General features: G+C 48.3%; 1 protein-coding gene across 7 annotated transcripts in view; it reads right to left on the bottom strand.

The window, feature by feature from the left end:
* TSPAN9 (tetraspanin 9) overlaps positions 1-23,038 on the bottom strand; it is a 196,567-nt gene extending 173,529 nt beyond the window's left edge. For 5 of the 7 annotated variants that reach the window (XM_073886923.1, XM_073886922.1, XM_073886925.1 and 2 more), the window contains exons 1-2: positions 22,948-23,032; positions 18,035-18,100 (exon numbers count right to left, since the gene is read on the bottom strand). The gene's annotated coding sequence lies outside the window, so the exon portion shown is untranslated. Of the gene's footprint in view, positions 1-15,412; positions 15,874-17,429; positions 17,523-18,034; positions 18,101-22,947 lie in introns of those variants that run through there. The other 2 variants (XM_025851896.2, XM_073886924.1) reach the window with 2 other exon arrangements.
* Between the last annotated feature and the right edge of the window lie 565 nt (positions 23,039-23,603).

Below are 23,603 nucleotides of genomic sequence, written 5' to 3'. Positions count from 1 at the left end.
GGGTTGGGTGGCACCTCTTTACAGGGGTTAAGAATGAACACATTCTTGAGCTATTCCTGGAGGCTCGATTTTTATCATCCTTCCATTCTGGTCAATTCTGAGAGGCCAGCGGCCGGGAATGCCAGAGAGATCTGAGCCCGGCCCACCAAACCCAAAATAACCCACACGTGCCTCTCTCAAGTCCCCACGGATCTGGCCATTTGGGGTGCATTTTTCCTACAAAGCTGCCCCCAGGCCCTGCGAGGTCACCTCACACACAAGGTACCAGGAACTCTGAGGTAGCCCTGCATGAACCGAGGAAGATGGGAGCAGGTGTGGGCGTGTGGGGGTGAAATAAAATAGAATCTAGGGTCAGGATCTAGGAAGTCTGGCTCCAGCCTCCTCTGCTCAACTCTTGGAGATCCTGGGGAAACCAGCCTCAGTTTCCTCATCTGTGAAATTTCCAAGCAGTGGCCTTCTCTCCACCTCCCCTCAGGAAAAGGCAACGTAAGCCTCTTGGGCAGAGCCTCAGCCCCTAAAGTATGGAGCTCCTGAGCTATGAGTCCTGCCTCCTCCCCAGAGACATTTCAAACCCCTGTACTTATGAAGATGGATGGTTTTATTTATTTTTTATTTTTTTAAAGATTTTATTTATTTATTCATGAGAGACAGGGACAGAGAGAGGCAGAGCAAGAAGCAGGCTCCCAAGGAGCAGGGAGCCCGATGCGGGACTTGATCCCAGGACTCCAGGATCATGACCTGAGCCGAAGACAGATACTTAACCGTCTGAGCCACCCAGGCACCCAAGATGGGTGGTTTTAAATCAAGCCAAGTGTTCTCAGTGTCCAGGGAAATGGGCTAGATTAGGGATACGTTTCTTTTTCTACCTCAAATGCAGTATTAATTCATTCAAAAAATATTTGAGTGCCCACCTGGTGCCAGACAATGAGAAAACAGGCAAAGCATCAGTGGAGGGGAAAATCAAGGGCTCTGCTCCTTAGAAGGAATGAAGATCCAGAGACTGGGGGGAGCCCTCAGAAAAGTCCCTGCCTATCAGAGAACACCAGTGGAGGCTACAGAAGTCCTGAGTCCGTGGGGCCATCATTCTCTGGCAGCACAAACACTGCCTGGAACCTGGAGAGTTCAAAGAGCATCCCCTATGCCACTTGGTCTACAATGTGGCAGCATCTAATGCTTTAGTTACAGGGTGCGGGCCAAAGGAGACAGGCCCTGCAGTCCAAAGAATCACCTGCCCTTCTCCTTTGCCCCAGAGTGAGGGTAGGGCTCACCCCCAGAAGCCTCGCCCGCTCCCCCAGCCCAGCCCACAAAGAAAGAGTCAAGCAAGTATTTCCACCTGCACTGCCCAACACTTGTACCACCAGAACCAGCTGCGGTGAGGGCCCAGGAAAATGGACCGCCAGCCACGCCCCCAGAACTGGGGACAACTCTGTGGCTTCCCCCTCCGCGGTGTAAGCAGGTCCTACAATCAGTATTAGCATCCCAAAGGCCAGCGTCCCAAAAGTACTTCCAGAGAGAAGAAACTGGATCTGGTTCAGGTCCTCCAACTCCAGGACTCCGCTCTCCCATGCACCTCAGGCTTAACTGGAATGTCAGAAGGGGAGCTCTGTGGAGGGAGAGGCCCCCTCTGCCTGACCTCTCGGCCTGCGGGGTCCAGGCCAAGTGCGGGCTTGAAGCACCTCCCGGCTCGCCCAGCCCCAGGCATGGTGGCAGCCGCTGCAAGCTTCGCCATCAGCCAGTAGACTGTGGACCCTCTGGGGAAGTCACACACATGTTCTGGAGATGCAGCTGCTGTTCTTGGCTTGAAGAACCAACCTCGGAGCCCAAGGCATAGTCCCCTGAGCATCCCCAGGGGAGGGCCATCCTTCTCCTACAGGGACATCTGAACTTGTTAAACCACCCAGAGGTATTTGGATAAGCAGTGAGGAAGGTGGATGATGAAGGTGAGGGAACATCATTCTTGTTCCACATGAGGTGTAAGTGTAAAGCAGTGAGACTTCAGCTGGGTCCAGGCAGGCCTCTCCTTTGAGTCCTACAGAGAGGGCTCTGGCCACATCTCCAGCCACCTCCTGCCTTCCTGATTGGCCTTCAGAGCCCACTGCTGGGTGCTAGGGATACTGCAGGACCGAGCTCTGAGGGGGAATGGGAAAGCTGCAGAAAACAGAGGAGACAGTCGGTAGCCAAGAACAGAAAGGGTTCGGGACTCACCTAACCCTACATTGGCTAAATCAATCAATCACTCTTTTAATAATGCATTGCACGCCCCAATGTTTACAGCAGCAATGTCCACAATAGCCAAACTGTGGAAAGAGCCAAGATGTCCATCGACAGATGAATGGATAAAGAAGATGTGGTATATATACACAATGGAATATTATGCAGCCATCAAAAGGAATGAGATCTTGCCATTTGCAACAACGTGGATGGAACTGGAGGGTGTTATGCTGAGCGAAATAAGTCAATCAGAGAAAGACATGTATCACATGACCTCACTGATATGAGGAATTATTAATCTCAGGAAACAAACTGAGGGTTGCTGGAGTGGTGGGGGGTGGGAGGGATGGGGTGGCTGGGTGATAGACATTGGGGAGGGTATGTGCTACGGTGAGCGCTGTGAATTGTGCAAGACTGTTGAATCACAGATCTGTACTTCTGAAACAAATAATGCAACATATGTTAAGAAAAAAGAAAAAGAAGATAGCAGGAGGGGAAGAATGAAGGGGAGTAAGTCGGAGGGGGAGACGAACCATGAGAGACGATGGACTCTGAAAAACAAACCGAGGGTTCTAGAGGGGAGGGTGTTGGGGGGATGGGTTAGCCTGGTGATGGGTATTAAAGAGGGCACGTTCTGCGTGGAGCACTGGGTGTTATGCACAAACAATGAATCATGGAACACTATGTCAAAAACTAATGATGTAATGTATGGTGATTAATATAACAATAAAAAATTTTTAAAAAATAATGCATTGCATGCAATTTATACCCTATTCAAAGAGTTTTTTCTTTTTTATTGATGTATAAACTAATTATATTAGTTTATTTATTATTAACTATTAATTAATATTAACTAATATTTATTATATTAGTTTCAGGTGTACCACATAATTAATTCTACATTTGAATACACTGCAAAATGATCATCCCAGTAAGTCTATTTACCATCTGTCACCATACAAATTTACAAAAATTCCTTTTCTTGCGATAGGAACTTTTAAGCTTTACTTTCTTAACAGCTTTCAATTTTGCAATACAATGTTATTATTGACTACAGTCTTCGTGCTGTACATTACATCCCTGTGACTTATTTTATATAAGCGGAAGTTTGTACCTCTTGATCTCCTTCCCCCATTTCGCCCAACTCACAATCCCTTTCCCCTCTGGCAACCAATTGTTCTCTGTATCTGTTTGGTTTGGTTATTTGTTTTGTTTTTTAGATTCCAGATATAAGTGAAATCATAAAATATTTTTCTTTCTCTCTCTGCTTATTTCACTTAGCATAATACTCTTGAGGTCCATCCATGTTGTCACAAATGGCAAGATTTCATCTTTTTATTGAGTATTTATTCCATTATATGTACACACCACATCTTTACCCATTCATCCATTGATGGATATTTAGCTTGCTTCCACATCTTGGCTATTATAAATAATGCTGCAATGAACATAGGGGTACATATAAACAACACTCTAAATGAGTGTCGTTTCCTTTGGATAAATACCCAGAAGTAGAATTGCTGGATCATATGGCAATTCTATTTTTAATTTTTTGAGGAACCTCCATACTGTTTTTCCAGAGTGGCTACACCAACACTACGCAAGGATTCTCTTTTCTCCACATCCTTGCCAACACTTGTTATTTGTTGTCTTTTCGATAATTCTAACAGGTGCAAGGTGATAACTCATTGTGATTTTGACTTGCACTTCCCCAGTAACGAGAGATGTTGAGCACCTTTTCATGTACCCGTTGGCTATCTGCATGTCTTCTTTGGAGAAATGTCTATTAGCTCCTCTGCCCATTTTTTGGTCAGATTGTTTGTATTTTTGTTATTGGGCTGTAGGAGTTCTTTCTGTATTTTGGGTAGTAACCCCTTATTAAATACATGATTTGCAAGTATTTTCTCTCAGGTTGCCCTTTTATTTTCTCGATGGTTTCCCTCACGTGCAGAAGCTTTTTAGTTTGATGTAGTCCCATTTGTTTATTTTTGCTTTTGTTGCCATTGCTTCTGAATTCAGATACAAAAAGATATCACTAAGACCAATGTCAAGGAGCTTACTACCTATGTTTTCTTCTGGCGGTTTTATGGTTTCTGGTCTCATAGTCAAGTCTTTAATCCATTTTGAGCTGATTTTTGTATATGGTGTAAGACAGTGGTCCAATTTCATTCTTTTGCATGTAGCTGTCCAGTTTTCCCAACACTTACTGAAGAGACTGTCCTGTCCTTATTGCATGTTCTTGCCTCCTTTGTTGTAAATTAATTGACCATATATACACAGTTTGATTTCTGGGCCATCTGCTCTGTTACAATGATCTATATGTCTATTTTATATCAATACCATATTGAATTGATTACCATAGCTTGGTAGTACAGTTTGAAATCAGGGAGTGTGATGCCTCCAGCTTTATTCCTTTTTCTCAGGACTGCTTTGGCTATTCGGGATCTTTCATGGTTCCACACAAATCTTAGGATTGTTCTATTTCTGTGAAAAATACCACTGGAATTCTGATAGGGATTGCACTAAATCTGTAGATGGTGTTGGAAAATATGGACATTTTAACAACATGAATTCTTCCAATCCATGAGCAGAAAATATCTTTCCATTTATTCAGATCTTCAACTTCTTTCATCAATGCTATAGTTTTCAGTGTATAAGTCTTTCACCTCCTTGATTAAATTTAATCCTAGATACTTTGTTCTTCTTGATGCAGTCTGAAATGGGATTGTTTTCTTAATTTCTCTTTCTGATAGTTCATTCTTAGTCTATAAAAAAAACAGATTTTTGTATATTGGTTTTGTACCCTGCAACTTTACCAAATTCATATATTAGTTCTAACAGTTTTTTGATGGAGTCTCTAGGATTTTCTATACATAAAATCATGTTGTCCACACACAGTAAGAGTTTTACATCTTCCTTTCTAATTTAGATGTCTCTTATTACTTTTTCCTGCCTCATTGCTCTGGCTAGAATTTCCAATACTATGTTGAATAAAAGTGGCAAGAATAGGCATCCTTTTCTCGTTCCTAATCTTAAGGGAAAAGCTTTCAGTTTTTTGTCACTGAGCATAATGTCAGCTGTCACTTAGGGCCTTTATCATGTTGAGGTATGTTTACATCTATACCCACTTTGTTGAGAGTTTTTATCATAAATGGATGTTAAATTTGTCAACTGCTTTTTCTGCATCTGTTGAAATGATCACATAATTTTCTTTCCTTTTAATATGGTGTATCACACTGACTGATTTGAAAATGTTAAAACATCCTTGCATCCCTTGAATAAATCACACTTGATCTTGGCATATGATGCTTTTAATGTATTGTTAAGTTCAGTTTGCTAATATTTTTGCCAAGGAATTTTTCATCTATGTTCATCAGGGATATTGATCTATAATTTGTGTGTGTGTGTGTGTGTGTGTGTGTGTGTGTGTGTGTGTGTGGTGTCCTTGTCTGGTTTTTGTATCAGAGTAATGCTGACCTCATAAAGTGAGTTTGGAAGCATTCCCTCTCTTCAACTTTTTGGAAGAGTTTGAGAAAACTTTAGGTATTAAATCTTCTTTGAACATTTTTTGATAGAATTCACTAGGGAAGCCTTCTGGTCCTGGACTTTTTGTTTGTTGGAAAGTTTTCGATTCAATCTCCTTACTAGTCTATTCAGATTTTTTACATCTTCATGATTCAGTCTTGGAAGACTGTATGTTTCTAGGAACTTATCCATTTCTTCTAGATTGTCCAGTTTGTTGGCACATAAGTGTTTGTAGTAGTACTTATGATCCTTTGTACTTCTTTGGTATCAGTTGTAACTTCTCCTCTTTCATTTCTGATTTTATTTATTTGAGCCCTCTCTTTTTTTTCTTAATAAATCTAGCTAAAGGTCTCTCGACTCTGCTAATCTTTTCAAAGAACCAGCTCTTAGTTTCACTGATCTTTTCTATCTTTTTAGTCTTTATTTCATTTATTTTCAGTCTGATCTTTATTATTTCCTTCCTTCTACTAATTTGGGGCTCCATTTGTTCTTTTTCTAGTTCCTTTAGGTATAAAGTTAGATTGTTTGAGATTTTTCTTATTTCTTGAGGTAGGCAGTTATCACTAGGACTGTGCCTCTCAGAACTACTTTTGCTGCATCCCATAGATTCTGGTATGTTGTAGTTCCATTTTCATTCATCTCAAGGTATCTTTTTTATTTCTTCTTTGATTTCTTCACTGACCCATTGGTTGTTCAATAGCATGTTGCTTAATCTCCATATATTTGTGATTTTTCTGTCTTGTAATTGATTCCTAGTTTTATATCACTGTGGTTGGAAAAGATGCTTGATATGATTTAAATCATCTTAAATATATTGAGACTTGTTTTGTGGCCTAACATATGATCTATCCTGGAGAATGTTCTGTGTGCATTTCTGAAGATTGTGTATTCTGCTGCTTTTGGATAGAATGTTCTGTACCTATCTATTAAGTCCATGTGGTCTAATATATCATTTAAGGCCAATGCAATGTTTCTTTATTGATTTCTGTCTGGATGATCTATTCATTCATGTAAGTGGGGTATGAAAGTCCCCTACTATTACTGTATTATTGTCAATTTTTCCCCTTAGGTCTGTTAATACTTGCTTTGTGTATTTAGATGCTGCTACGTTGGGCATAAAAATATTTACAAATGTTATATCTTCTTGCTGGACTGACCCTTTTATCATTATATAGTGTCCATCTTTGTCTTTTATTACAGTCCTTGTTTTAAAGTCTATTTGGTCTGATATCAGTATAGCTACCCCTGCTTTCTTTTCATTTCTATTTACATGAAACATCTTTCCCCATCCCTTCACTTTCGGTCTCTATGTGTCTTGAAGTGAGTCTCTTGTAGGTAGCTCATGGTGGTCTTCTGGGTTTTTTAAATCCATTCAGCCACTCTATGTCTTCTGATTGGAGAATTTAGCTCTATTATTTATATTCTATGTTAAATTTAAGGTATATACTTACTGACATTTTGTTGTGTTTTGTTTTTTTTGTTTTGTTTTTTTTTTTTTGGTCTGTTTTATACTTCCTCTCTGTTCCTTTCTTCTTCTCTTGGTTTCTTCCCTTGTGCTTTGATGACTTTCTATAGTGTTGTGCTCAGATTCCTTTCTCATTATCTCTTGTGTTATCTTTTATGAGATTTTGCTTTGTTGTTACCATGAGACTCATATATATCATATATAGTTATATAATATATATATGTTATCACTCTTATATATATATATAGCAGCCCATATATATAGCAATCTATTTTAAGTTGACAGCAGGTTGTCTGAATGCATTCTAAAACTCTACATTTTTACGCCCCCCCCAACATTTTATATTTTTAATATCACATTTTACATCTTCTTTATTTTATGTATCCCTTAACCACTGTAGTTATGGTGAATTTTAATACTTTTATCTTTTAACCTTCATACTAGCTTTACAAGTGATTAGTCCACTACTTTTACCAAATATTTACATTTCCCAGTGAGATTTTTACTTTCATATATTTTCGTGTTACTAATTAGTCCCCTTTCTTTTCAGCTTGAAAAAGCCCCTTTAATATTTCTTGGAGGGCCAGTTTAGTGTTGATGAGCTCCTTTAGCTTTTGGAAAGCTCTTTATCTCTCTTTCAGTTGTGAATGATAACCTTGCCAGGCAGAGTATTCTTTTTTTTTTCCTTTAAGATTTTATTTATTCATTTGAGAGAGAGAGAAAGCATGAGCAGAGGGGAGAAGCAGAGGGAGAGGGAGAAGCAGGCTCCCCGCTGAGCAGGGAGCCTGACATGCGGCTCGATCCCAGGACCCTGAGATCATGACCTTAGCCAAAGGCAAATGCTTAACCATCTGAGCCACCCAAGCGCCCCAGGTAGTGGACGTGTTTTCCTTTCTGCATTTTGAATATATCATGCCACTCCCTACTTGCCTACAGTGTTTCTGCTGAGAAATCTGCTGATAGTCTTATGGGGGTTGCCTTGTACCAAACAAGTTATTTTTAAGATTCTCTCTGTATCCTTAACTTTTCACATTTTAATTATAACATGTCTTGGTGTGGTCTCTTTGGGGTCATCTTGTTTGGAACTCTCTGGGATTCCTGGATCTGGATGTGTGTTTCCTCCCGGGGTTATGGAAGTTCTCAGCCATTATTTCTTCAACTAAGTTTTCTGCCCCTTTCTCTCTCTCTTCTCCTTTGGGATTCCTATAATGTGAATATTAGTACACTTGATGTTGTCCCATAAGCCCCTTAGGCTACCTTCATTGTTTTTAGTTCTTTTTTCTTTTTGCTCTTCTTCTGGTGAGTTACACTGCCCTGTCTTCCAGCTCACTGATTCCATCTTCTGCTTCAGGTAGTCTGCCGTTGAAACCTTCCAGTGTATTCTTCAGTTCCAGTTATTGTATTCTTCAGTTCTACTATTTCTATTTGGTACTTATATTTTCTATCTCTCTGTTGAAATTCTCACTGTGCTTATCCATTCTTTTTCCAGGTTTGGTGAGTACCTTTAAAACCATTACTTTGAAATCTTTATCATGTAAATTACTCATCTCTGTTTCATTAAAGGTTTTTTTCCCTAGGGTTTCATCTTGTTCTTCCATTTGGAACATATTCTTCTGTCTCCTCATTTTGCTTGAGTTTCTGTGTCGGTTTCTATGCATTAGGTGAAACAGCTCTATGCATTAGGTAAAAGAGCCCTCTCTCCCAGTCTTGCAGGAGTGGCCTTATGTAGGAGATGAACTTTATTGTTCAACCGTGCCCTAGCTCTTGTTTGTCTCTTGAATCTTTATGCCCGATTTTTCCTAAGTGGGTCCCAGTTGTGGAGGGTATGCCAAGATTTGTCAGTCTTCCAGACGGAGGGATTTCAGTCAGCACCTGGTCTCAGGTTGTTTGGAATCTAGACCCTCAAGCAGCAGGTTTTAAGGTATGCATATATATATATATATATATATATATAGTCCTATGAGATCATAATCACAGACCCTGCTGGCCTGCAAAACAAGCAGTCTGGAGATGTGCCTTCAGTGATAGTTGCAAAATATGAGGCTCCTCTCTGGGAGGTACCAGCAAGCTTTCTGGGGGGTATAGCAAGGTCAGCTCAAAGGCAGTACCCCCATGTTCCCTGATAGCACCTCCAGAGTCTCTAGATGTGTGGCAAACCTGAAGCCTGACCCTCAAGCTAAAGCTCCAGGACAAGTAAATAAGCCTTTTCCATCAGATAACTGGGGGTGGTATCAGTCTGCTGTCTGTGCAGAGCCCTGGGGATGGCAGTCTGCCAAGAACTGTCTCCAATTGTTTCAGACCTGTATGACCCAGAAACACAATCCCCCTTGGCCACTGGAGTCAGGTGCTCAGACATCCCCTATGTGGGCTACATACACAGGGCAGCAGGTGGGGGCAGGGCTTTTGTCCTACTGGCTTAGGCAGGGTCTCAGGAAGGAGCACAGGGGATGTCCACCAGTGCTAGCAGGGTAGAGGGAGAGTGACAAAATGGCATCTGACAGCACCGGCACTTACAGGGTAGAAGGAGAATACCCAAAATGGCCCCCGCCAGCGTCCCCATCCCCAGAGAGAGTCCCAACAGGCTCTTGCCCTTCTGGCAGACACTTTAAGAATAGCAAATGAATCTCTTGGTGTATGCGCTTTTCAAACTGCTGCTTCTGCACTATCCCAGGATGAGTGAGTGTATACATGAGCCCTTTAAGAGGGGAGTCTAGGTTCCCTACAGCCCTATGGCTTTTTCAGACATATGCCCTGCTGGTTTTCAAAACCAGATGTTTTGGGGGCTCGTCTCTCTGGTGCAGGTCCCAAGGGTTGGGGTACCTGATGTGGGACACAAACTCCTCTCTACACAGGGACAAGCTCTGTATTTGTGAGATCCCTCCCAAATGTGGGTCACTGTGCTGAGGGTGGAGTTTTTGGCAAGACCGTGTCTCTGCCTAACCTACCCATCTCGATGTGGTCTGTTTATCCATTGTGAACGAGCTTATTCTGGTAATTTTCAGGTCTTTTTCAGGGGAAATTTTTCCCTAGGTAGTAACTGTTGTGTCTATTAGAGGAGGTGAGTTCAGGATCTTCCCACACTGCCATCTTGAACAGAAGCTCCCTCATCACACAGAGCACTTGGATCAAAAGATGCCTCAGACCTTTAAAGAATCAAAGTGCACAGGGGTGCCTGGGTGGCTCAGTCAGCTAAGCATTCATTGGACTTTTGGTGTCTGCTCAGATCTTGATCTCAGGATTGTGAGGTCAAGCCCCACACTGGGTCCCCCGCTGAATGTAAAGCCTACTTAAGTAAATTTTTTTTAATTTTTTTAAAAACTGGGTGCCTGGGGCACCTGGGTGGCTCAGATGGTTAAGTGTCTGCCTTTGGCTCAGGTCATGATCCCAGGATCCTGGGATCGAGTCTCGCATCAGGCTCCCTGCTCCTTGGGAGCCTGCTTCTCCCTCTGCTTCTCTCTCTCTCTCTCATGAATAAATAAATAAAATCTTTAAAAAACAAAAAACTGGGAACCTGGGTGGTTCAGTTGGTTGAGCATCTGCCTTCGGCTCAGGTCATGATCCCAGGGTCCTGAGATTGAGCCCCACGTTGGGCTCCTTGCTCAGCAGGAAGCCTGCTTCTCCCTCTCCCTCTGCTCCCCACTAGTGCTCTCTCTCTCTCACTATTTCAAATAAATAAAATCTTTAAAAAAATTTTTAATTAAGAAAAAGAATCCAAGTGCTCAATAATTGCTTGTTAATGAATTAATAGCATGACTCCTGAGCACGCTGAAGTGTGTCTACCCTCATATTGATAGAGAACCAGAAATGGGGGTGGAGGCATGGGCAGAGAAGTCAGGAATCAGAGAACGGCCTCTTGGATCTCTGCTTATGGGGAAGGTACCTACTATATATATGTCTCAAAGGAGCAAACTCTTTGAAGTCTGAAGCAGGCTGAGGTCTTCCATCCAGTTTTTCCAATTCCTTGGGCACAAGGAGTTGCTGAGGTTTCTTGTCTTGCTGGGATGCCAGATTTCTCAAGGTTTGCAGACTCAGCTTTGCACATTTTTCCTCAACCTTAAATGCTAGTGCACAGTCTGCCCTGTGAGCTGATCAGATATCATTAACCCCAAAACAGTAGCCCAGCGCTTGCACCCCGGGTCACCCAGCCACATCCGGGTGGCTCCGAGTGTGGTGCAGCTGCTTGCCCTTCCCCACACTCCTCACCCAGTTCTCTCACTGAGCTGGGTCACTGTCCTCACAGCACAGTCGAGCAGGAGGAAGAGGAATGACCCAGAGGCTGAGCTACACAGTGTGGACTGCACTTTCACAAACAGAGAACCTTTCCACCACAAAGCATTTCTTTTCCAAGAGATGCTGAGAGGGAGCAGGGAGAAAATAAAACACCAAGGGGTTTTCAAATGTGAAACCCCACTCAGCCTTTGTTCTTATTTGATGAATGCACAAACCATGAGGCAGATGACAGGCCAAAAAACATTGTTGTGCTAAGAAAGTATATTTCCTCGAGTCCAGCCTACGATCTCCGGGGAGAGGTAAGTTTGATGAATGATCGGTGCCGATGAGGACTTCACCAGCAGCCCACTGCAGCATCATCTAAACTAGCAGTGGGGATTCATTAAGGACCCAGAGCTGCCTCTTCCTCTGTTTCCTTCTGCCTCCCTGCCACTGTGACATTTCACAGGAGAAGCTCTACCGAGGTAGGTGATAAGAAAACCTTCAAAACAAATACACTGTGGGAAGTCAAAATGTCAAGTCCATTGCACTGCCTGAGAAGGAAGACCTGGGAACCGTACAGGCCCAGGTCTTCTCCCTTCCCATCTGCAGTTATGAAAGGATGGGGAGCAAGTCTGATGCATGGTAGGTGTGGTATTTGCTGGGTAGATGAGTAAACGAATTCCCAGCAGAGGCTTGGATCTGGAGTGGCCAGCTGGCTTTCTTAAAGACCTGTCACTCAGGGACTCACATTCTTCAGAGATGCCACGTAAATTAGCAAGGGGTACAAAGCGGCCAAGCCCTTGGCAGCTTCCAGAGCTTCCAGCCCTCCTCCTACAGTTCCGGTAGCCTTAGCAGGAGAAGCTGTCTGCTCCAGAGTCCAAATTCTAGATTACCCCCAAGCCCCTGCCAGCACAAGCCCTGCGCACACACAAACACTCAGAAGCTACTTCAAACAACACCTCTCGCCCAGCAAGATCAAGTGCCCTGTCCTTGCCAGTTTCCCAGGCTGACCCATACAGTGAAGAGAGGGGCGGGAAGGGCAGGGGCCTGTGCTATCTTCCAAAGATCAGTGGGGTCTATTCCCAAATAGTCTAATTCTCCTCCTTCTGGGCACATGAAGGGACTGCACATCCATGTCCTCCCAGCCCTGAGCACACGTGCCTTCACGAGGTGGAGTCTTTCCCCCAGCCCCGGGATTCTGACCGGTCCTATGACTTGCTTTGACCAAGCAGCCAATGGATGTACACTGTGAGGCCTCAGAGCCTACAGCCCAAGAGGTCCTGGAGATCCCATTTTCACCTGAAAGGCTAGCTTCCTTGGGAGGGACCCAGGTGAGAGGCTGCACCAATCACCAGACAGGTGCTGAGGCTCTCAGCCCGGCCAGGCCCTGCAGAGCCACCAGGTGACTGCCGCCACATTAATAGGCTTAGGTAATGAGACCAGCCCAGCCCGGCCAGCAGGGCTAGGCCACAGAGTTGTGAGCAAACAAAATGTTTCTTGTGTTAATCTACTACATTTTGGGGTGGTTGGTTCTGCGGCGATAAACAATCAATACAACACTCATCCAGCAAGTCCATGCAGCTATTCCCTAGAATGAGGTCATTCTCTATGCACTCATGTGGAAAGATGGCTAAAGAAGTTGCCAGTCAGTATAATACAATTCTATTTGTGGAAACTGTTAATAGGTGGACAGCTGGATGCCAGTCGCTCATAAAAATACCTGGAAAGAATAAAAACCAAAGTATTAACAGTGACTATTTCTGAGGGGCAGGATTATAGGAGATTTTCCTTTTATACAATTTATGTAACGTACGAATATTATAATGAATTTGTGTTATTTTTGCAACAATAACAAAGAAAAGTATGTTAAAAAGAAAATTCACCCTGAATTCTGCACAAGGTGATTTTTCCTAAAACATCCCTTTCAGCCTGTCATTCCCCCCCATTCAGGGACCACCCCCAATACTGACTCCCTACTGCTAGCCTCCTGGAATCTGACCCTCCTCCGGGTGGCATTCAAGGTGCCCCCAGCGTGGAGCCCACCTCTCGCCAGCTATGCCCCTCCCTCCGCTCTGCGCTCATCTCCAAGCCACACCCATCTCAACCCCAACCTCCACCACTGCAAATCCTCAAAGAACCCCTTCCTTTGCGTCCCCAATTCTCACCCCTCTCTCGAGGCCCAGCCCGATTTCCCCTGGGTTCCTCTACGGGTCCCCAAGAAAGTTCCACCCAGCCCTGCCCTGGACAGGATGGCGTACTATAGTATCCTCCCTGCACTGCAGGTACCTGCAGGTACCGCCGGTACCTCGAGGGGGACCTTCACAGACACAGGCGGGCTGACCATCACCAGCTCCAACTGCTCTGGCTAACAGTGGGAGAGGGGAAACGCCCAGACAGGCAGTTCCAACCCACGTCCCTCTCTGTGCCCACAGCCTAGATGGCGGGTGATGCCTTGGCCTGGAGCTTCCTCCCCACCCGCCCATCTCCAGCAGCAAGTGGGAGCCAATTTGCAACAGCTGCTAATTCAGAGTGACTCATGCCTTCAGGGCTGCTCTAGGGGCTCTCCCTCCCCACCTTCCAGGGCCCACAAGCTGCATTGACATCCAAACTCTGGCTTCAAACCTAATTGCCTTCCTGGGGGGCCCAACGGCACTTCCTCCCTCAGGTGGCTGCAATGTGCACGTCCAGTTTTTTAAACAAAGCTGTTTAGAATCTCTCAGGATTAAGACAAGTGGAAAATTGCAAGCCCAGACCTCTACCTCACTTTCTCTAAAACACAACATGTCATTCTACGTGTTCACACACCCCCATTCAAAGGCAGCCAGTCACCCTGCCCCTCTGAGCCCTTCTATAGGGCTCCGCCCAAGTGGGGGCTGGGGACTTGCTCCGGCAGGATCCGCTCCCTCTGGCCCAGGCACCACCACCCCCAAGGCTTGTCAGAGAGTAGCAGGCCCCTCAGCCTCAGTTTCCCCACTGTGGCAGGTGGCCAGGTGAGAGGGCTGAGCAGGACTATCAGGCGTTGTGTTCAAGTCTTACACTGCCCTCTAAGGAGGAGGCATTCACGTCGCAGGTATATAGTGATGGACTGAAAGGGCTCAGGTGGGCCTCTCACCTGAGTCCCAGAACAATGCAAGAGAACTCCTTCCCAAACCCACGCGGGCATACCCAGCCACACACACACTGGGGCAAACACACACAGACTAACCCCCCCCACACACACACACACAGACACATGTGCCTGGCCACACCTTGTTCCAGCCTTGCTCTGAATACCCTCCCGGAGTTCATGTCCCTCGCCCTCACCCACTGTTCTCAGAGGCCCGTCCCCAGCCGCAGCCCCTCGCCCTGACTCAGAGCCGGACCCGCGGCCCTCCCTGGGGGTGGGCGGAGCACAGCGGGCCTGTGCCATGGGCAACGTGTGCCCCTGTGGGGTGGCAGGTGGTGGGCACCGCTGTGCAGACAGCCTGGGCCACTCCAGGACACTTCCCAGGCACAGCTGGGCCTTGGTCAAGTCTTACAATCATTTATTCGTTTTAATTTTTCTTTTTAACCTGAGAAAGGGCAGTTTTTCCAATGTGCACAAAGGTGCTGTAAGGGTTAGCAGTGGCCTACGCTGCTAAGGCCAAGACCAAGAACTCACCAAGATCCTGTGCCAGGGTTGCAGGACCCTCAGCCTTCCTGCAGGGAGGCTCAAGCCTCCCCCAAAAGCGGGGGGATCCCCAGGGGGTCTACTGAGATGACTCTGCAGACTCTCTGGACAGTCGTCCCTCCTCATCCTTCCCTTTCCCAACCCCATCACAAGGTCGGATATTTGAACGAACACGGACCGCTGAACATAAAAATGATCACAAGACTCTCAAAAAGCAAGTGATTATTCAAAGCACAATTAATTTCCAGCCACGGTATGGGGAGTGGGAAGGAAGTGGGAGGGGAGAAGGGGTGCGGTAAACTCAAAAGCACAGATAGTATTAAACAATGAATGGTCAAAAAATAATGCACCTTCACTCCTGAGTATGAACTAAAGCATGCATGCGGTGACACTCCAAGCCGGCAGAGGTGCTCCTTCTGGCTCCGTCCCGTTCACAAGGGCCTCAGCCCAACTCAGGCTGAGTTGTTGGTTCAGGAGGAGGGAAAGGGTTTGGACGCTGGACTACACCCAGGCAGGAACCCTAGTTTCATGATGCTGTGGTTATACTTGAAGCTGAAATTATTAACTCATCAGGCTGGAGTGCAGCAATGGAACTTTCTAGCTCCTAAATGCAGCAGGCAGGGGCAGGAGGCAGTTAAAATAAAAGTAGCACCAGTGGAGCGCCTGGGCGGCTTAGTGGTTAAGCGTCTGCCTTCGGCTCAGGTGATGATCCCGGGGTCCTGGGATCGAGCCCCACATCGGGCTCCCTGCTCAGCGGGAAGCCTGCTTCTCCCTCCCCCACTCCCCCTGCTTGTGTTCCTCTCTCGCTGTGTCTTTCTGTCAAATAAATAACATCAGCACAGGACAAAGTCAGGCCGCAAGAGCCTGCCACCAACCAGACAGGCGACCATCTCTGTAAACAACCTCCGCCCCCAGTCCGACTTCCCTCAAAAATCAGGGCCTCCGGTTTAATCATTAACTTCACTCTTTCCTCCTCCATCCACCTCTAGGCCAGAGGCAGGGAGGGCACTTGAGAGGAGGAGGTATTTGGGAAGCCCAGGGGCTGGAAGCCAAAATTACCCCCTCTTCTCACTCAGAAACCACCTTTGTCAGAGCTAAAGGAACCTCAACAACTGGCTGTCCAGACCCCCACTTTGCAGGTGAGGAAACCAGCCTGAGCCACAAAGCCCGTTAGAGGCAGAGGCAGGAGCCGGTCATCATCCCGGAGGCTCAACAGCAGGACGAGAAATGGCAACACCAAAGCCCTGGGAGGCCAAACCCATAGGAGAGGATAAGCTTCCTGCCCGGAGGGTCCCTCCCTCAGGTCTCCCTCCCAGATGTACAGAAGGAGGCCGGTCTTCTGGCCAGTAGTGACTGGTGACAGCAGGGCCTGTCTGTCTCCCCAAGGCTTTGCGGGCCTCCCGAGAAGCTCACCCCCAGGTTCTGCCCTGGCGGGACCTCCCCAGGAGCAAGCCCCACAGAGTCTCCATGAAGGGCCAGGAGGTGCTGAGCGGCAAGGAGCGACACAGAGTCCTCGAGCCTTTCCCTCCCTGCCGCCTGCTCTCCACCAGACCCTTTCCTTCAGCTCAGGCCTGGCTGCCCCGAGCCGTCCATCCACAGGCAGTGCTCCAAATCCCAGAGCAGCGACAATGAAAGCAGACACCCCACCCAGGCCCCGGGGAGGAGGGGGGAAGACTTAAAATGGGAGCTCCCACATTCCTGCCGCAGCAGGCCAAAGGACAGACCTGGAGGCAAGTCTCAGGAGCCGCGAGAAGGGGCAGCAGGTCTGCAGTGGGAAGGGCAGGCGCTGCGGTAGTCAGGCAGCTCGGGTTGGAATCCCTGCCCCACCTCCCACTACCGATGGGTCTCCGGCAAGTCCCTGACCCGCTCTCAGCCCCAGCTGCAGCCCCTGTAACATGGGGGCAAATGAGCACTACCTCGCAGGACTCTGGGGAAAAGTCAATGAGATTTAAAGTAAGATTTGATACGACTTCAAGTAAATTCGTTGTGGACACAGAGTCTGAAACCGAGGCTCCTGATGAGGATGACAAATGTGAGCACTGGTATCCTAAGTATGACATACAAAGTACGGCAGGACAAGAAGAGGTCTGAGGCCACTCCTGGGACACCATATCCTCTCTGCTGGAACTCACGGAGAAAGGAATCTTTTGGCAAGGTGAGCTATCAGCCAGCACCATCCTTCCAACTGCCACCCCCTTCCCCACCCCCACACTGCTGAATTCTTAGAAGGTGAGAGATTTACAAATCACCCAGCAGGAGGAAGCCACAGGATAAAACACACATAAATTAAAACACAAAAAGGCCCAGGTCTGTAAGCAGCACCCCCACAGCGAACCGGAATCAGCACCATCCACCAAGGCTGCCTACCTGCCTAAGGAGCTCCTGCTAGCTCCCACTGGCGGCAGGCCTTGATGCGCCAGTGCTGGGAACAAAAGCAGCTCTCAGCAAGACCCCAGGAGCCTGTGGGAGCACAAATCAGGATCCTGGTGAGGGTCCCGGCAGAGGGTACCCACCCGAAGGGCCATGGGCATGACTGCAGCGGCCACTACAGAGGAAAAGAGACAGGTAGGATTGGCCAGATTCCCCCAGATTCTTTTCTGGCCAGCTAGGGGGAGGTCCTCCACCCTGGCTCCCAAGCCTGCTGGGAGGGGACAGGAAGCAGGAAGTTACAGGCCTCTCCTGCTTCCCTAGGTCTCCTCCCTGTAATCAGGGTGGTCAGGAAAGAAATTGAGAGTACTATCCTAACTGTCAGAAATAGCGGGGAGGGGGTAACTGTCTCCTTAACCCCCAAAGCCCAGTTGAAGGAGCTTATCAAATCAAAGTCAAGAGCTAAGACAGAGAGACATCTAGAAAATATCAGCATCCCATTCTATCCTTCCTCCCCAATCCACAGTTAAGGGCAAGAGAGACTTTAGACAGTTTATAACACACACACTTTCAGAGACCCCACCACACGATGGACCCAGACTGACCTGTTCCTTTGAATTTCCTGCAAACACCTTGGCCGCTGACAGATAAGAGAAGATCCCAGGATATTCCTGCAGGAAAATAAAAAATTAAGTCACCACTCTGCTGGGAAGCCACTCCAGGGTGAACTCTGTCCAGCAATGGCCACTCTTTGGGGAGGCAGCCTCCCACCTAGAATCTATTCAATCAACAGATGCAGAAGGCCAGAAATGGCAAACTGGTTTCAGCTGTGGTGCCAATGCCGCTCAGCTAATAGTGGGTGCCTGAAGCATCAGGCGCAGAACCCAAGCCCTGGCTCAGCAGTCAAGATAGCTGTGATCAATTAGTGATGTCTGCTATGGGCAGTTACAGAGGTAACAGTATCCACGTTAAACCTATTTGCCATCCCTGGGTAGACCCTTGGCATCAAGGATTTAACATCTGTAATTCTGACCACTGACAAATGATCTGAAGTTTCAAGATCTGTAAAACGATATAACTCTACTGAGACATGACTCTGACTCACATACCCTATGTGAGGGGCTGATGTAAAGGAACAGGCCACGTTGTTCTTTCCATCTCTACCACATCCACAGTTATCCTGTGGAGCAATAACAATGTGGCAGAAAATGGCCATCAGGCGAGAGAGAAAACTGGAGCGAAGTTGGAAGGGTAGTTAACTTGGGCTATGAAGACATATACAGGAGATATTTGGCTCTCTGCAGAACGTGACTCTGGAAAAAGCCAGGCCCATGTACAAATAAATATTGCTGTGGGTGCAAATCTGGCATTGTAGAAGGTGCAAGATTCATTTCTTGAGGACATCAGAGGTCCACACTGTGCCCACTCTGTGCCACTCAGCAGTGAGCACTGGGCCAGGAAGAACACAGAGGGAGCTGTAATCCACGTCCTGAAGGGGCTTCCCATCTACTTGGAGAAAGGATGGTAAGCACTGGGAACAGTAAATGGCACTGCCCACTGACAGTCACCCAGCTCAGAATCGGCTTCAATCCAATCCCCCTTCCTCCTTTCCTCATCCCCCATCCAGTCAATTCACAAAGGCCCTCCACCCTGCCTCCAAAATGTCCCCAATCCGGCTCCTCTCCTCGCCATTCCTCACAGATTCCCAGTGCTCTCCCCGCCATGATTTCCCCCTTCCCAGACCCCAGACTCTCCCTCCTTAGGCCTAGCCCTGCTTCTGTAGCCCCTATGCAAAAACGTGCAAAGCTCCTGAGCCTCCCAATGCTGACTGCTTTCTGCACAAGGTGGGCACTCAGCTTCTCGTGGATGGGTGGATGGATGGGTGGATGGATGGGTGGATGGATGGATGGATGGATGGGTGGATGGATGGATGGATGGGTGGGTGGGTGGGTGGGTGGATGGATGGGTGGATGGATGGATGGATGGGTGGGTGGATGGATGGATGGATGGATGGATGGATGGGTGGGTGGGTGGGTGGGTGAATGGATGGGTGGATGGATGGGTGGATGGAATTCCTTGGCTGCACATGTGCAGCCACCACAACAGGTCCACTGTCTACCTGTCCAGGCTTTCCTCCCTCTGCTTCCCTTCACACAACCTACTCATCAGCCCACACTCTCAGTGCCTCTCCACAGGCTGATTCTTCCTCCCTTTTGCTGAAGTGCAAGCCACTCTTCCAAATTCACATCAAACACCCCCTGCTGCGTGAGGTGCTTCTCCAGAATTGGGGTGATCAATCCCCCTGTTTGAACCCACACAATACAGTAGGCCACTCACCTTATACCTTGAAATACCACTTTTTGAAGACCTTTCTTAACCTTTACTGCATTATATACCCCACGAAGACAAGGACCTTTACGTTTTTTCATTTTTTCATCATCAGAACTTAGCACAGACTCTTGTACTATGACACACGCATTAAGTGTTTGCGGAATTCACTAAAGAATCGCCCTGGGCAGTGGATAAAAGCCAGGAGAGATGAAGACAGAAAATGCCAGAGGAGTTCCAAGGAAAAAGAGGTGCTTTGGGGATGGGTGGCCAGGGAAGGCTCCAGGAAGGAATTCAAACATGAATAAGGTCTTGAAAGTGGGGGAGGATGAGGTGGGGAAGAGCACTCCAGAAAAGTGGAACAGTGTAAACTCAGGGACAAAGAAGGAATGAGCAAAGCATGCTTGGGAGATGAGTTTGGCTGGAACCAAGGGTCCCTGGGGGAGAAGGCTGGGAGATAAGGCTACACAGGAAGGCTGGAGATGGATAGGAAGGATGCTGAGTGCCAGGCTAAGGTACCTGGATTTGACCCATTCCCTCTCAGTCAGTGAGGATGACCATCACACCAGGCCTGGGCTTTCATGGTAGAAGAAAAGAAGTCTTGTCCTCTCTTGCTCTGAGCTCATTAGTCTAGTCTCCTCAGCTAGGTTATAAATAACAACCACTATTTACTGCACACCTGCTGTGTGTGAGGCCCAAAGCTCCGAGCTTCACATACATTGTCTCATTGCTCCTTCTAATAGCCCCGAGAGCTTGGTATTGTTATCTTCATTTTGCAAGCAGGAAGCTAAAGCTACAAGAGGTGAAGGCACTTGCCCAAGGCCTCTCCCACTCACTCACTTAATACAGGAACTGGAGTTACAGACAAGGGAATAAGGGCCAGCTCTCTAGCCAGCCACCACAGGCCCAAGGCCTTCTTATTTAAGCTGGCCTGCTTCTCCACAACCCTCCTTATTAATTCCTCAAGGCCAACATGTACTGAGCACACAGTAAGAGCATAATAAAGCACACTAAGGAGAATGGTGGCTTGGTGGGGGGAAGAAATGGAGCGTTACTGTTTAATGGGCATACAGTTTCAGTCTTGCAGGATGCAAAAGTTCTGGAGATCTGTTGCACAACTCTACATTTAAAAATGGCTAAGATGGTAAATTTTGTTTTGTTTCATACCACAATTTAAAAAATTTTAAATAGAGTGCACTTATTACTTGACTGATTGGCTGCCACTAGCATCTTCTATCGTTAATTATCTAATACAGGAAGAAACTCTAGAAACATTTCATTCCAGTAACCCTCGAAAACACAGAGCTGAAAAGGGGAGGTAACATGCCCAGGGCTGCACAAACAGATGGTGTTAGAGCTAAGATCAGAGCCCTGCTCTCCACAGACTCAATGGGGAAGAATGGCAGAGACAGCAGAGCATAATGCAAAAGGGGGGGGGGGGGGGGGGGGGTGGGGGTCAGAAGCCACGGGTTCAAGTTCCGCTTCTTCCACCTAATGAGTTCTGTAACCTCAGAGAAGTCACTGACTCTCTCTGAGCTTCATTTTCCCAATCTATAAGAAGGCAATTATAAAGAACATAAACTTTACAAGATTATGTGTGAATCAAATAAAATTATGTACAGCTAATGTGCAGGGAAAGCACTTGGTCAACTACAAATTACTTTATAAACAGTGGTCATTATTATTAATACTAAATATCTGTTCATAGATTTAAAAATTAAAATCTGATTTAGTCAAACCAAAAAAATAAAAATAAAAAGCCCATTCCATTCTGGTCTACTCTCAGCTGTTCGGGGCCTTGCACACAACAGGTCTTCAATGAGTAAGTGCAGAGCTGGTTTACCCTTCAAGTTTCATCCACCCCAATCCTGTTCCCTCCCTCACCCCCAACCCAAAGCCCAGCTGCATCAGCCCTGCCAGGACCAGGTGGAAGATAGGAAGCCCCTGTGAATGAATGTCTGCCTCCCTGGCTGCATTCCTTAGCTAAATATAAATGATTTGTCCAGTCCATTGTTTGAAATTATCCTTAATACCTCACCTCCCTTCCCCATTACTTACGATGACAAGCTGACTGCACATCTTTATAGCAGAACATACATACAAAACATTCTCTGTGGCTATTTTTAGTAGAGAGAGGGAAGCTGCCGGGTATACAGGGATCAGAGCATGAGTCCTCAGTTTTCTCCACTGGTCCAGGAAAGCTTCCTGGAGGAGGAAATACCTGAGGCACCTCAGAGAAGGGGACAGCTGCAGGTCCGAAGGACACCCTCATATAATGAGTTTGCTTCTCTGAACCCAAGGGAAGTGAGCTGCCGCCCTCTTATCCCCATTTTTGGGATGGGAAGACACAAGCTGGTTGACACAACCCAGGGGATCCCACACTATCCCAATGCTGCAGGTTGGCCCAGACAGTACAGGCATTCGGAGAGGAGTTCAGGAAGAGGTCAGGATCTTTTTCAAAAAGAGGACATCAAAGATTCCAGTTCCGAGATACCTAAGTACAAATTCTGCTCACATAACAAGCCAGTTTCTTGTTTGGACTTTTTTTTTTTTTTCTAACCACAAGAAAGTTTTTTAAAGTCCCAAACTTGGATGCACAGATGGACTACATCTTGGAACTCGGAGTGTGCCAAAGCCCCGTCACTGTGAGAGCGGTGGCCCAAGGAGTGGTCAGAGGGTGTCCGGGGGGCCGCAGGCAGCATCCCAGTCCTGCCCGAGCTCCCCCCCTCCATGCCCTCCCTGGGGGCGCTCTAGGGACTAGCCCAAGCCAGTCCACTGGGCCACACAGTCAGAAAGCCTTGACAGCTCTGAGGCTCTCCCCTTCTGCTGCATCCTAAAGCCCTCCCATCCCTTCACTTGGGATTCCGCTGTCCGCTCTCCCGCAGCCCCTTTCCCAAAGGGTCTTCCTCCGAGCCTCTCCCCCTGCAGACCCCTCTTCGCTCTGTTACGGGGCCCCGCGCACACACACCCCCTTCCCCAGCCGCTTCCCGCATCCTCACAGGGCGCCTACCCCATCCCTCCCTCTCAGCTCGCCCACAGCCGCCCTCCCGTCACCCCTCCCCGGGGCGCCCCCGAGCTGCTCCCCAAGACGGGGACCGGGGCGTGGGCTGGCCCGGCCCGCCCACAGCCGGCCCGAGCCCCGCAAGGTCTCGCGCTCCCGGGTCCCCGGCCCGCCCCGGGCCGCACTCACCGCGCTCGGGGAACGTGGGGTCCCGCCTCGCGCCCGCTCCCGCACCGCCGGCACCGCCGCCGCCACCGCCGCCGCCAGCGGAAACGGGGGGCGGGGCCGGGGACTCGCGGCGGGGGGCGGGGCCTGCCCGGGAATGGCGAGGCCGCGGGGCGGGGCCGGCCGCGGGGCGGGGCGGGGCGGGGCCGAGGGGCCGCGGGGCCGCGGCCCGAGCGCCAGCGGAGGGGGGGGGCTCGGAGCCCCGGGAGGGAGCGGGAGCCCCGCCCACACCCCCTGGCCGCCCCGCCGTGTGCGAGCCGGAGGGAGCCCGCGGGGAACCCACGGGCGCGCTGGGCACCGCCGTCCCGCGCCAGGGGTGGCCGCCCTCTGGGCTTCCTTCCGGAAGCCTTCCTCCCTCCCGCCGCGGGGTTCCCGACCGGCCGCCCCGCCGAGACGTCCGCAAGACGCCCATCCGCTGCCCCCCGCGGGCCCGGGCCGCCGCCGAGAGCGGACGTGGGGACTGGACGGCCGGGACCCGGGAGCCCGCGCGCTCGCCCCGCCCCGAGGGCCGTCGCCGCCTGGGTCGCCGCTGTCCCCCGCGGGCCGCGCCGGCCGGCCTACCGCCCCCTCCCCCACGCCTGAGAAATCCGTCCCCGGTGTTTGGGGCGGACCAGTTGAGA

This window comes from Callorhinus ursinus, unplaced genomic scaffold, assembly GCF_003265705.2.
Source record: "Callorhinus ursinus isolate GAN/ISIS: 27379988/994484 unplaced genomic scaffold, GSC_fseal_2.0 scaffold74, whole genome shotgun sequence".
Taxonomy (NCBI): domain Eukaryota; kingdom Metazoa; phylum Chordata; class Mammalia; order Carnivora; family Otariidae; genus Callorhinus; species Callorhinus ursinus.
This window is presented reverse-complemented; position numbering and strand designations above follow the sequence as displayed.